General features: G+C 37.9%; 1 non-coding gene across 1 annotated transcript; it reads right to left on the bottom strand.

Moving 5' to 3' along the window:
- Positions 1 to 344: 344 nt before the first annotated feature.
- Positions 345 to 451, bottom strand: LOC121230147 (small nucleolar RNA R71). The gene has a single exon (XR_005928099.1). It is a non-coding gene; the product is annotated as a small nucleolar RNA R71 (small nucleolar RNA).
- Between the last annotated feature and the right edge of the window lie 13,245 nt (positions 452 to 13,696).

The raw sequence follows: 13,696 nt of genomic DNA, 5'->3' as shown, positions 1-13,696 counted from the left end.
AACCTTCTTTAACAGGAACTGAATCAATCATAGTTAGACCTACTGTAGCTACAAATACTTTTGAACTGAAACCTAACAGAATTCAAATGATACAACAGTTTGTTCTGTTTGATGGTTTACAGGATGAAGATCCCAACGCTCACTTAGCAAACTTTTTGGAACTATGCGATACATTTAAAATCAATGGCGTTTTTGATGATGTCATTCGTCTTCGGTTATTCCCTTTCTCATTGAGGAACAAAGCTAAATAGTGGTTGAACTCGTTACCACGAGGATCAATTACTACTTGGGAACAAATGACCCAAAAAATTTTACTAAAATATTTTTCGCTGGCTAAAACGGCTAAATTACGTAATGATGTCTCTTCGTTTGTTCAGATGGACTTAGAAACTCTTTACGATGCATAAGAGAGATACAAGGACTTACTGAGAACGTGCCCTCACCATGGGTTATCGCTTTGGCTTCAGGTTCAAACATTCCATAATGGCCTGAATCCTTCGACTCGACAAGTGGTTGACGTAGCTGCTGGCGGAACCATCAACAATAAAACACCTAAAGATGCTTATGAGTTTATTGAAGAGATGTCACTGAATAACTATTAGTGGCAAGTCATGAGGACAAAGCCAACGAAAACAGCCGGCGTTTATAATGTCGATTCAGTCACCATGCTCTCTAATCAGGTAGAACTCTTGAATAAGAAAATTGATGGTTTTCTTAGTTCTTCACAGGTTCACCCAGTAATGCAGTGCGAAGCAAGTGGAGGTGGAACAAGCCATTCGGAATACCAACCTTATAGCCACAACATGGATAACGAGCAATTAAATTACATGGGTAATAATCCTCGACCTCAAAACAATCCATATAGTAACATTTACAATGTAGGTTGAAGGAAACATCCCAATTTCTCATGGGGTGGTCAAAGAAATCAAAGATCACAACATCCTCCAGGTTTTCAACAACCACTCTACTAACAGGAAAAGAAGCTGAACCTTGAAGAGATGCTCTCAAAGTTTATATCGGTGTCAGAAACCCATTTTTAGAACACCGAGGCAGCACTTAAAAATCAACAAGCGTCGATCCAAGGGCTTGAAACTCAGATAGGCTAGCTTTCCAAACTAATCTCCAAACGACCACAAGGTAGCTTGCCAAGTAATACTGAACCCAACCCAAGGGAATAGCTCAACGCAATTAATATTCAAGATGACGAAGGAGTCGTTGAGCCTGAACCAGAACCGAGGTAAGAAATCGCGGTAAGCAAAGGTCAAGGTGAGGTAGATCACAATAAAAACAAATCGGTGAATGTCGAATATAAACCTCGTGTGCCATACCCCAACGTGACAAGGAAAGACCACTCAGATGAACAATTTGGTAAATTCCTTAAACTCTTAAAAAAATTACATATTAACTTACCGTTTATTGAAGCTCTATTGCAGATGCCAAACGCAATGAAATTTTTAAAAGAGCTTTTAGTAAATAAGCGGAAGTTGGACAAGGCGCCACATGTGGAGCTAAATGCCGTATGCTCAGTTATTCTGCAAAATAAGCTACCAAATAAACTAAAAGATCTAGGGAGTTTTACGATTCCTTGCTTAATTGGTAGTTTAGATGTTAATAATGTATTAGTTGATTTAGGGGCTAGTATCAACATCATGCCTTACAAAATGTTTAAGCAACTAGGTCTCGGGAAACCCAAACAGACAAGGATGAGCATTCAATTAGCAGATAAAACTATAAGATTCCCTAGGGGTATTATTGAATATGTGCTAGTTAAAATCGATAAATTCATATTTCTCGTTAAATTTATTGTTCTAGACATAGAGAAGGATAGCAACACTCCTTTAATTTTAGGAAGGCCCTTTTTAGCAACTGCTAAAACAATTGTTGATGTTGGCACAGGTGAACTCACACTCCATGAGGGAGATGAAACAATCACTCTTCAAGCTCGCAATTCTGGCAACACATCGGAAATTAAAAGTGATCATTTAACCCATTCTACTAAAACTGACAATATGGTACAACCTTCTTTGCAGGAAATGACTCTGAAGGAAGTACATGAGCCATTCCCAAGCAACAATAGAAGACATATTCATGAAGTTTGAAGGCTACAAATCAAGGAGCTAGATAAATGGCGGACACATAAACCAAGAACACCCGACAAAATGAATCTCCAATAGAATGAGCTCAATACCTTTCCAAATCAACTTAATGTTGGAGATAGAGTCTTATTAGATGCCGCAGATCCCCACATTGTCTCTACCACATCAAATGAAGAAATCCCTCTTACGGTACTCAGCATTTTCCCATTCAGTACGGTTGAGGTGAGTCATCCCAAGTTCGACACTTTTAAGGTAAACAACACCCGTTTAAAACCTTATTTTGATGAGATTGGTAGAGGAATGAGGAGTATAAACTCCTCAAACCACCATGATCATTCAATGAAGAGTTAAGTCGAGCTTAGACTATAAATAAGTGCTTCTCGGGAGGCAACTCGAGCACTAACTGTATTAACTTCTTTAAAATTTAGTCTTCAACATCTAACTTACTAACGGAGCTCTTGAGTACAGGTTTTCCATAGAGACACGGCCAAGCACACGGATGCACTTATGGCCATGTGCAACCAGGGTAAAGATATCCCCAAACATGGGCTACGATAAAACATTGCGGCCGTGCAACATGGCCGTGTTAGAGCCTGCCAAAACAACACGGGTGTGCAACACGCCCATGCCTAACACCCGTGGTCGAAACTGTCAAATTAACACGAGCATGGGCTCGCATACAAGGGCGTGGGAGAAGCGAGCGAAGCTAGACACGGTCATGCGACACGACCGTGTGAGCCTACATGCCCAAGGTACACGGGTGTGGGACAAATTTCAGACGCGCCCAAATAGGAAAAACGCGAAACACACAGGTAAAAATTAGGGAACACGGGCGTGTGCCCTAGCCGTGTGGCCCAAAATCTATAAATACCCTGCAATATTCACTTTCTTCCACATTCAAAAACCCTAACCATAGCCGCTGCAAGTTTACACGGCCTCCCTACCAGCCCGTGCGCTGCCTCCAACTCCATTTTGATACCCGATTTCCCTCCTTCTAGCCTTTGTTTACTTTTTTCCATTTAATTGTACTTATTTTCCATGTTAGTTATCACAGTACTATGCATTTTTCATAATTATTTTCATCTTTCTATCACTTACATTTTACTCATAGCACAAGTTATTTTGTTTTCATGTTCAAATTCTTACTCTTTATGTGACTCCTCTACTATATTTAATTAGTTAGGAGTAAATATTCATGATTAGAACAATATACATACTCATGCCTTTAGTGTTAACACTTTTCATCTGTCACACATGTTGCATTCCATGAAATTGGTTGCCATTTTTTTTTTACAATTGATTACTTTGATTAACTTGGTAGTCTTAGTAGTTACTGAAATTATGATTGCCATTTTAAATATATCTTTATTTTACTTTGACCACTCATCAAGATGACTTGCTGATTCTAATCACAGGTACCATGTCATCTTTAAGTGGTAAAAAGGTTGTTGTCCCCGCTTCCAAGAAATGGAAGGAAGCTTCATCTTCTGCGGGTCCAACCGCGGAAATTTGTCACCCCCTCCTATAGTTTTCCCGTAGGCCCCAAGAAGAACTTTTCCAAATACTTCAGGCCTGACCTTTAATTGCGGGCCGCTGCATCGACTGGGCTACCATAGAACAAGTTCAGTTGGCTGATGCGATTCGGGCCCTCCTAACCACCGACCCTTAGGAGTTGTTCTTTAGGATTATCGAACCAACATACCTCGAGCTCACAATGGAACTATGCTCAATGTTCCATCTTCAGACTGTAATGATGAACTACGATGATCCTAGCACGGTCCAGTTTTGCCTAGGCTAGTTAGTCTGCCAGCTAAGAGTCCTAGAGTTCAGTGCTGTACTGGGCTTATATATAGAGAAGTTCAAGGAGAAGAATAACTTACATGCTCTCAACAGCCACATCCATCGTTCTCCTTTACGGTGCTAGAACACACTAGTACCATGTGGGGCACCTACAATCCTAGCCGCTCCAAGGCACCGACTCTCCCTCCCTCCCTAAGGTACCTACACGCCATTTTGGCTCACACGATTACAGGGAGGCGAGAGAGCACTGGCGTCGTCAACACTCACGACACCTACTTCTTATGGTGCATGTCGTACGGGCACGTCATTGACCTTGCCTATTTCATCACCCTCACGATTCAGCACCAGACAGAGTGGCATCGAAAGGTGGTCATCTCCATTGGCCCCTATGTGACCCGGTTGGCTCAACACTTTGGGCTCCTCAGCACCACAGCCCAAGAATCATCCCTTACCCTCATCGGCCAGATGTCTCCACAAGGCATCTCGAGCATGCTTAGCATGAGGATGATCGAGAGGAGCTGAGGAACCTACCCTCCCCAATATTGTCTCGCCCAATCTACCGAGGAGGAGGCCTACGAGGACATTCCTGATGATGTCCCCTCACAGCACGAGGACCCACCGACTCAGCCACCACCACCCTCTCGTCCAGTTCATGCGACGGCTTCATATGTTGACATCTCTGAGCGCCTCACTCGATTTGAGTAGTAGTGTTTTCAATGATTTGACAACATTGATGCTACTCTACAGCAGATTTGTCAGCACCTCCACATCTCATTGCCAATCCCACCTCGCAAACCATCCAGCGATGAAGATGTTTAAAAACATTTATTTATTATTTTATGTTTTTAATTTTCATTAAAACTACTTTTTATTTTTATTTTTAGTAGATTTTAGAATTTTATTATTAATTATTAATTTTGGTTATTTCTTTATGAGTAATTATTCTTCTTAATACCTTCTAAAAAGTTCCTCATTTTATCATAGTTATATAGAGCTCTTAAGCTCATCATCGCATAGGAACAAAAAACTCCACCAGGAAAGTTTTACCACGACTGTCATGTCCTGATCGACTACAACCATAGCTAGCACTAGATATAATATTCTTTTGGCACGGGACTTATGGACTAATGAACCTATACGACCGCCGGAGTATCCTCCTCCACTCTTGAACCGATTACCCTCCAAAACTCCAGTTCGAGGAATTCATCATACAGGAAGTTTCATTTCTCTCCCTATCTTATTTTTATATTCTTTTCAATATATCTATCTTTGTACATTGAGGGCAATATACGTCTTAAGTGTGGGGGGATATTTGTTTCATTATCAGAAAAATCCCTGAATTACTACATTATTCTCTTGAAAAGCTCTCATATCATAATTAGGATGAATTTTGATGGATTTATGATGTTTGTTGATATATCTTAAATTAAAACATAGGCATTTATGCATTGATTGTTTAAACTTTAAGACATTAGAGAATCAAGCATGATAAGTTGATTTTAAGAATTTAAAATCTTAGGTTGTTTCCCCAAAGTTTAGGTATTACTTTAAGTTGGAATTCACAAATTTTAAACATCAAAAAGCCATAACTTTTGTGAAATTTTTGAGCCTTTTGAGCATATATTAATTCTTTCATGCTCATTTTATTATTGCTTTGAGTGCGTTAGTATTGAACTGTTATTCTAGAACTTGCTTGATTATTCATGTCGAGACCACACCATTTGATTTGATATGTCAAAATGATTAAGGCACTTAGGATTAACCCACTCATGCCATGAAAAGCCTACCTCCACGATTAACCCCTAGTAAACCCCCTCGAGCCTAACAAGCTATTACTTGTATTACCCTTAATATTAACCCTTAACCCATTATTGTTGAAATCCTCCAAATTAATTTGATCCCTATTTTTTGTCGAGAATCTGAGTTGGAATAGTTGCTTAGCTATGTTATATTCTATTTTGTATTTATTTAACTTGTTCTTAAATAGAAAAAAGTGTATAAATCTTAATAGTAGTAATCTTTTGAGCTAAAGAAGTTAAAATTCCATATTCTGAGAAAAGCTCTGTTGTACGCAATTGATGACTAGCCATTTTTTCTAGTTAGGCAAATTTTTCAACTCAATCTCGATTCTAACCCTTTATTTCAGCTTGTGACTACACCCCTTAACCAAGCCTCATTATAACCCTCTAAAGACCTTTTGATTGATGTTTCATCTCAATTTATCAGTGGTGGAGATTTGATTTTTATGCAAGCCTATGGTAATGACTTTTCATTATTGACTATTGAGTACTTCATTTATTGTCCTTAAATACCTCGAGTGATTTGAGTGAATCTTTAGTGAGGATGTGAAACTTTATGATATACTGAATCAAAGGTAATTACTTGGATGAGGGGAGACACCTATGTTTTCGAAATAAAATGCTCAACTTGGAATGTTTGAAACTTTTATGTTCTTTTAGTTGAATTCTTAATGTATGGTTACCTATAGATTATTTTGAGATATTATCAATAGAAATTATAAGTTGAGAAGAATTTATTTTGATTATGAGTTGAGAATTTTGCTTGAGGACAAGCAAATGCTTAAGTGTAGGGGTATTTGATAAACCGTAATTTATACATATTTTTACCCCATGTTTAACACATTTTATGGATGATTTCCTATTAGAATTAGTGAATTCGATGCTCCTAATGCTTTAATTTCATGTTTTATACTTAGGAGAGCATAGGAGAGTGAAAGGAATAAGAAATGGGACAAAAACAGAGAAAATGGGCCAAAGTACGAAATCAACACCTTCATGCGGGCAGACCACACGGCTGTGTTAATTTGGCAGGCTCGAGCATTGCCTGAAGTAATCACATATGGGTGTGTCCTTACCGAGACCAAGTTGCGTCCAATTCAGAAAAGGCTAATTTTGAGGGCTTTTAGGCATTCCAAAGCCTATAAATACACCCTTGAAGAGGAAGAAAAGGACACATATAGTAGGGAGTAAGGAATTACTCCAAGGATGCCAATTGATCCATCTCAGAAGTCGGATTCACCATCAAGACTAAAGATCTCTCCTCAATTTCCCCTTCAGGAGTTTTGGGTTTTCTTTATGTTTTGTATTGTTTATTATTCTAATATGTTTTCTTATTTAGTTATGAACTAAAACCCCTAAATACCTAAGGGGAATGAAACCTAAGACGAATCTTGTTATTATTTTTTGAATTGTATGATAAATATTTAACTTGTTCTTAATTATGTGTTCTTAATTCTTGTTTTGATATCCCAGGATACTGATTTAAGATAAGCTCTTATTCAGAGGAGGAATAGACCCTGTCTAAGAGTACATTTTTCATAATTAAGCGGAGTTGTTTGCGTGACTAGACATAGGGTGATAAGATTTTGCTGGATTAGGGTGAAACCTAATAAGGGGATCCAGAGATCGAGTTAATGCAACCCTAGGGTATTAATTAGAGAAAGTCTCAATTATTCAATCTAGGGATTAGACATTATTAGTCTTGAATAGGGATAATAACATAACTTAGGGATCTCTACAGAACAAGTTAAGTGAATAAATTGTCCGATACGGAGCCAGAATAACAAGTGAAGTCTAGGTGAATTTTTCTTTAGGTATTGTCTTAAGTTAATCAATTTTCCCAAAAGCAATTCCCTAATTCTATTCTCTGTGAGTTCTTAGTTTAGATAATTAGTTATTTAAAACAAAACCTTTTTATTCTTAGGCTAGATAATAAAAAGACAATCATTACTAATACTTTTAGTTCCTTTGGGTTCGACAATTCGATCTTGCTAAAACTATACTACTGTTCGATAGGTACACTTGCCTACATCACGATAATAGTTAGTTTCAAGAATGAGTAATTATAAATATTTAAAACCTATCATGAAATCACGCGATCAGTAAACATTTACCAAGTGATTTTTTATGAAAATGCCAAATAGGGACCTATTTGTAAAAGTTATAAAATCTGTGTAAAAATGTGAATAAATGACAAATATAGGCTGTTATGCATAAGAAATAGGTTCAACTAGGCTTGGGTGTGATGAAATTGAATGAAAATCATTTTACGAGCCTAAGGACTAAAATGTAAAAAGTTGAAAAGTTAGAGGCAAAAATGTAATTTTTACCATAAGGTGTTTTTGGGATTAAATTGAATAATGTGATATTATAGATCAAGAAAGATAAGGTTCTGACCTAGACCGAGGAAAGAGCAAGGTTATGGACTAAATCGAACAATTATCCATTTTGTACCGAGGTAAGTTCATATATTAAAAACAAGCTTTAATGTGAATGTATTTTATTGCTTTAATATTGCATGAACTATATGTTTGATTAATGTGGATGAGCTTAATCCTATAAACATGTCCAAAGACGAATCGACAAGAAAGAAATCTCGTTTGAACCTTAGGAATAGGGTAGGATACAAGTGACATTTCACTAAGGTCATTATGTGTTATGTGATTATATGATTTGGGTGCTGGTTTTGTATGTCTTACCAGTGCCTGAGTATACCGGTATATGTTACGGATGCTTGATAGCTTGTGTGAGCAACACTCTGTAGCAACATCTTGACTGACAGCTTGTGTGTAACACCTCAAACCCGGCCTAGATGTTATGGCCAAATCTGTGATGTCACATTGGAGTGTTTTTCCATTACACAAATTGCGTGAAAATTTGTTCTACATAAAACTTCTTTAGGTTCTTAACAAGGTTTAGGATGTTCGGTTCATTGTGAAAACTCAACTTGTCTTATCAAATTATTAATTATTTTAGTTTGTTATTAAACTTTAAAACAGTGTTTGTTGTGGAAGCTTTCAAAATGTAATACGCAACCGTGGTGTTTTCAGAAAAGCAGTTGTTTTTATTTTCTTGAAAATCCGAAAGGTACTACTACCAGGTTAAAATTCAAGTAACTAAATCCTCAAATTAAAATAAAATTAAATTACAGAGGCCTTATTACATAATAAAAACCCAAAATAAAATCTTAATCATAATATTAAAAGAAACCTTGTCAAGTGGCCACCATGAGTACTTCATCGCCTCGATCTGTAACACATCAATTTTTGGGTTTTCTGTGTTTTTGTGATTTTTAAAATTTGTGTGTGTTCTGTTTGGTTAAAATATATATTTTAGTAGGTTAGTGGGCCTTTGGAAGGCCCAAACTTAAGTTAAATCCGTGGTAGTCTTCGGAATTTTAATTTTATGAATAGGTGATGCAATTGGCATTTGGGCTTTTAAGAGTAAAGGGTAAGAGATGACACAAAAAGGAGTGTGGTGTAGTGGCAAGGTGGCGCCACTTAGGGGACAAGGAAGTGACGCCATAGAGGAAGCAAAGGGTCCAAGGTTCAAGTTTGGCTCTTGCAATATATTTTGCTTTTTCTTTTCAATAAATCTGGAAGCAAGTAGGTGCGCTTTAAAGTTTAATGTGTTGGATTTATGACACAAATGAGTTGATGGCCTAGTGGTGGTGGCGTGAGTTGGCATGTGAGAGGACTTTGGTTCGAATCCCTTGGTACGCAAAGGTTGATTATTTTGCTAAGTTGGGATGGCAAGAGTTGGCGTTGGTTTTAAACTCTGGTGATGGAGGGATCCCACAACGGGAAGCTAACATAAGAGTAGATGGAGAGCTGGCTTTAAATAGAGCAAACCATGAGGAGTGTAGGCATACCCTTCTTGGCTGATCCCTTTCGCTTTGTGATGTGCTCGTTTGGGTTGGGCTTCAGCTAAGAGTGTTTGGAGCGCGGATTAACTGCAGTCTCCTAACAGGTGTGTATTTCTCATTACTCTAGCAGTAGGACGGCTATTTCGGGCCGCGATGGGCTGAAATGGGCCATGTGGTCCCAATGGGTCCGTAGGCCTAAATGGATAAGTTGTAGAATTACTAAAATACCTCTGTAGGGTAGGACTACCAATTTACCCCTAGAGGGTAAAATGACTATTTTGCCCCTCGTGCGTAAATGACTAACTTGTGTGATGATTGGGTTAGTTGACGTGGATTTATGTTAGTTATCATTAATTCATAAGTCTAATGTGTTAGTGATTGATTGTAGGATTATCGCGTGGGGGATATCGTCATCAATAGGTGTGTAAACGACACCCTCCCTTAGATTGAATCGGTAAAAGCTAAAATATCGAAACATTGGTATTTTGTGAACTCGCGAGCGTGTGAGCGCTCGTGAGACAGTTGTTAATGAATATGGTGCATTTGGATGATTAGAGTGCAGAGTGTGCATTTTCGTGCACAACTGTATTTTTGGGCTTAATGGGCCGAAAAGGAGCCAATGGGTCAATGGGCCCACTTTGGTAAAAAGACGAGGTAAGTACTTCTGATTACTTGGTAAACGTTAGAATGAGCATGAAACCTTAGCAATAGGTAATAATTACTGAAATACCTTTATGCATGCAAAATTACGATTTTACCCCTAGGGTTATTTTTTTCTGATAAGCATGATGTTCTGTTTCTGTATACGTATGCCATGACATATTATTTCTGTTGCATGGGACATGGGTTATATTGATGGAAGCGTTCTGGGAACCTCGCTGCAATCTGGTGGCCTCGCCACATATACCTGTTCTGGTGACTTCGTCACAATATCTGGCAGCCTCGCTGCAATCTAGTGGCTTCGCCACATATATATATCTGTTCTGGTGGCCTAGCCACAATATCTGTATCTAGTGACTTTTTCACAATATTTGGCAGCCTCGCTGCAATTTCTGTGGTGTGTAGCGGTTGGGTGGGTCGAGTAGTCTCCCCACATGGTGTAAGGCTGGTACGGGGGTGTTATGGATGGCTTTGGGTTGGGATTTCTGCATTCATGATATATTTGTTCTGTATCTGCTATGGGCTTATGGGTTTCATTCTGATTTCTATACTGGGCCAAGGCCCAGATAAGTCTGACTCTGAGGTTTGATTTGTTTTGGGCTATGGTTGGGTTATGTTACACACTGAGTTTATCGAACTCACCTTTTATTTTCATCTCTGCAGGAAATCCCCAACCATAGTGGGCTTGGAGCTGTGAGGGATTCAGATTGGACACATCATCTGTAAAGTTGGTTTTTCTAATTTAGTTTATTTTTATTATTTTTATATTCTGATTTAATTTTGGGTTTTAAGTTGTAATAAGGCCGCTATTTAAATTTCTTTTTCCCGCTATGGTTTTATTTTCTGATTATATTTATACTATGACGAAACTGCTAATGTTAAGTTGCGCGGGTATTCATTTCATTATCAGAAAAATCCTTGAATAATCACCTTGTTCTCTTGAAAAGCTCTCATATCGTATTTAGGTTAAATTTTAATTGATTTATGATTTTGATTGATATATTTTGAATTAAAACATAGGGGTTTATGCATTGACTGTTTAAACTTTAAGACATTAGAGAATCAAGCATGATGAGTTGATTTTTAAGAATTCAAAATCTTAGGCTGTTCCCCCAAAGTTTAGATATTACTTTGAATTGGAATTCACGAGTCTAAACATCAAAAAGCCATAATTTTTGTGAGATTTTTGAGCCTCTTTAGCATCTATTAATTCTTTCATGCTCACTTTTATTATTGCTTTGAGTGCGTCAGTATTGAACTGTTATTCTAGAACTTACTTGATTATGCATGTCGAGACCACACCATTTGATTTGATATTTCAAAATGATTAAGGCACTTAGGATTAACCCACTCATGCCATGAAAAGCCTACCTCCATGATTAACCCTTAGTAAACCCATTTGAGCCTAACAAGTCATTCCTTGTATTAACCTCAATATTAACCCTTAACCCATTATTATTGAATTCCCCTAAATTAATTTGATCCATATTTTTGTCGAGATTTGAGTTGAAGAAATTGCTTAGCTATGTCGTGTTTGTAATAAGTTAGCCCTTGAATATTTTAACTTGTTGTTAAAAAAAATGTATACATATATGTAATTTCATATTCTGAGAAGAAGCTCTGTTGTACGCAAGTGAAGATTAACTCTTTTTCTAGTTAGGCAAATTTTCAATTCAATCTCAATTCTAACCTTTTCTTTCAGCTTGTGACCACACCCCCTAACCAAGCCTCACTACAACCCTCTAAAAACCTTTTGATTAATGTATCATCTTAAATTATAGTGGTGGAGATTTGATTTTCATGCAAGCCTATGGTAATGACTTTTCATTATTAACTATTGAGTGCTTCATTTATTATCCTTAAACAACTTGAGTGATTTGAGTGAATCTGTAGTGAGGATGTGAAACTCTGTGATATTCTGAATCAAAGGTAATTACTTAGATATGGGGAGACACTCATGTTTGCATGAGTAAAATGCTCAACTTGGAATGTTTGAAACTTTTATGTTCTTTTAGTTGAATTCTCAACGTATGATTACCTATGGATTATTTTGAGATATTATCGATAGAAATTATAAGTTGAGAAGAATTTAATTTGATTATGAGTTGAGAATTTTGCTTGAGGACAAGCAAATGCTTAAGTGTAGTGGTATTTGATAAACCGTAAACTATACATATTTTTACCCCATGTTTAAGGCATTTTATGGATGATTTCTCATTAGAATTGGTGAATTTGATGCCCTAATGCTTTAATTTCATGTTTTATACTTAGGAGAGCATAAGAGAGCAAAAGGAACGAGAAACGGGCCAAAAAAGGAGAAAATGGGCCAAAGTACGAAGTCAACACAGCCTGGACCTCCTCACACGGGCAGACCACAAGGCCGTGTCAATCTGGCAAAATCGAAGCACGACTCGCACAGGTATAGAACACGCCCATGCCATTCTAATAGGCTCGAACAAGGCCAAAAGTAATCGCACACGGGCGTGTCACACGGGCATGTCCCTGCTGAGCCCAAGTTGAGTCCAATTCGGAAAAGGCCACTTTTGAGCGCTTATAGGAATTCCAAAGCCTATAAATAAACCCAAGAGGAGAAAGAAAAGGGAGACGGAGAAGGGGGAGTGAGGAATTACTCCAAGGAAACTGATTGATCCACCTCAGAAGTCGGATTCATCATCAAGACTGAAGATCTCTCCTCAATTTCCCTTCAGGAGTTTTGGGTTTTCTTTATGTTTTGTATTCTATATTCTTCTGAGGTGTCTTCTTATTTAGTTATGAACTAAAACCTCTTGATCCAAGATCTGGACTGGTTCCTCTTCGAAATTTAGATCTGGTCTAACTTCAATCTCCTCAACCGGTACCACATACGTAGGATCAGAGTGGTAGCGTCTCAACATCGAGACGTGGAATTGGTAAACCGTAAATTATACATATTTTTACACCATGTTTAATGCATTTTATGGACAACTTCTCATTAGAATTAGTGAATTCGATGCTCTTAATGCTTTAATTTCATATTTTTTACTTAGGAGAGCATAGGAGAGCGAAAGGAACGAGAAATGGGCCAAAAATAGAGAAAATGGGCCAAAGTACAAAATCAACACAGCCTGGACCTTCTCACACGAGCAGACTACACGGCCGTGTCAATTTGGCAGGCTCGAACACGGCGTGAAGTAATCGAACACGGCGTGTCACATGGGCGTGTCCTTGCCGAGCCTAAGTTGAGTCCAATTCGGAAAAGGCCAATTTTGAGGGTTTTTAGGCATTCTAAAGACTATAAATACGCACTAGAGGAGGAGAAAAGGGGAGACCAAGAAAAGGGGTAAGAAATTACCCCAAGAAAGCCGATTGATCCATCTCAGAAGCCGGATTCATCATCAAGACTGAAGATCTCTCCTCAATTCCCCTTCAGAAGTTTTGGGTTTTCTTTATGTTTTGTATTCTTTATTATTCTGATATGTTTTCTTATTTAGTTATGA

Source organism: Gossypium hirsutum, chromosome A05 (assembly GCF_007990345.1).
Source record: "Gossypium hirsutum isolate 1008001.06 chromosome A05, Gossypium_hirsutum_v2.1, whole genome shotgun sequence".
Classification (NCBI taxonomy): Eukaryota; Viridiplantae; Streptophyta; class Magnoliopsida; order Malvales; family Malvaceae; genus Gossypium; species Gossypium hirsutum.
The sequence above is the reverse complement of the archived record's forward strand: the minus strand, read 5'-3'. Positions and strand labels throughout refer to the sequence as shown.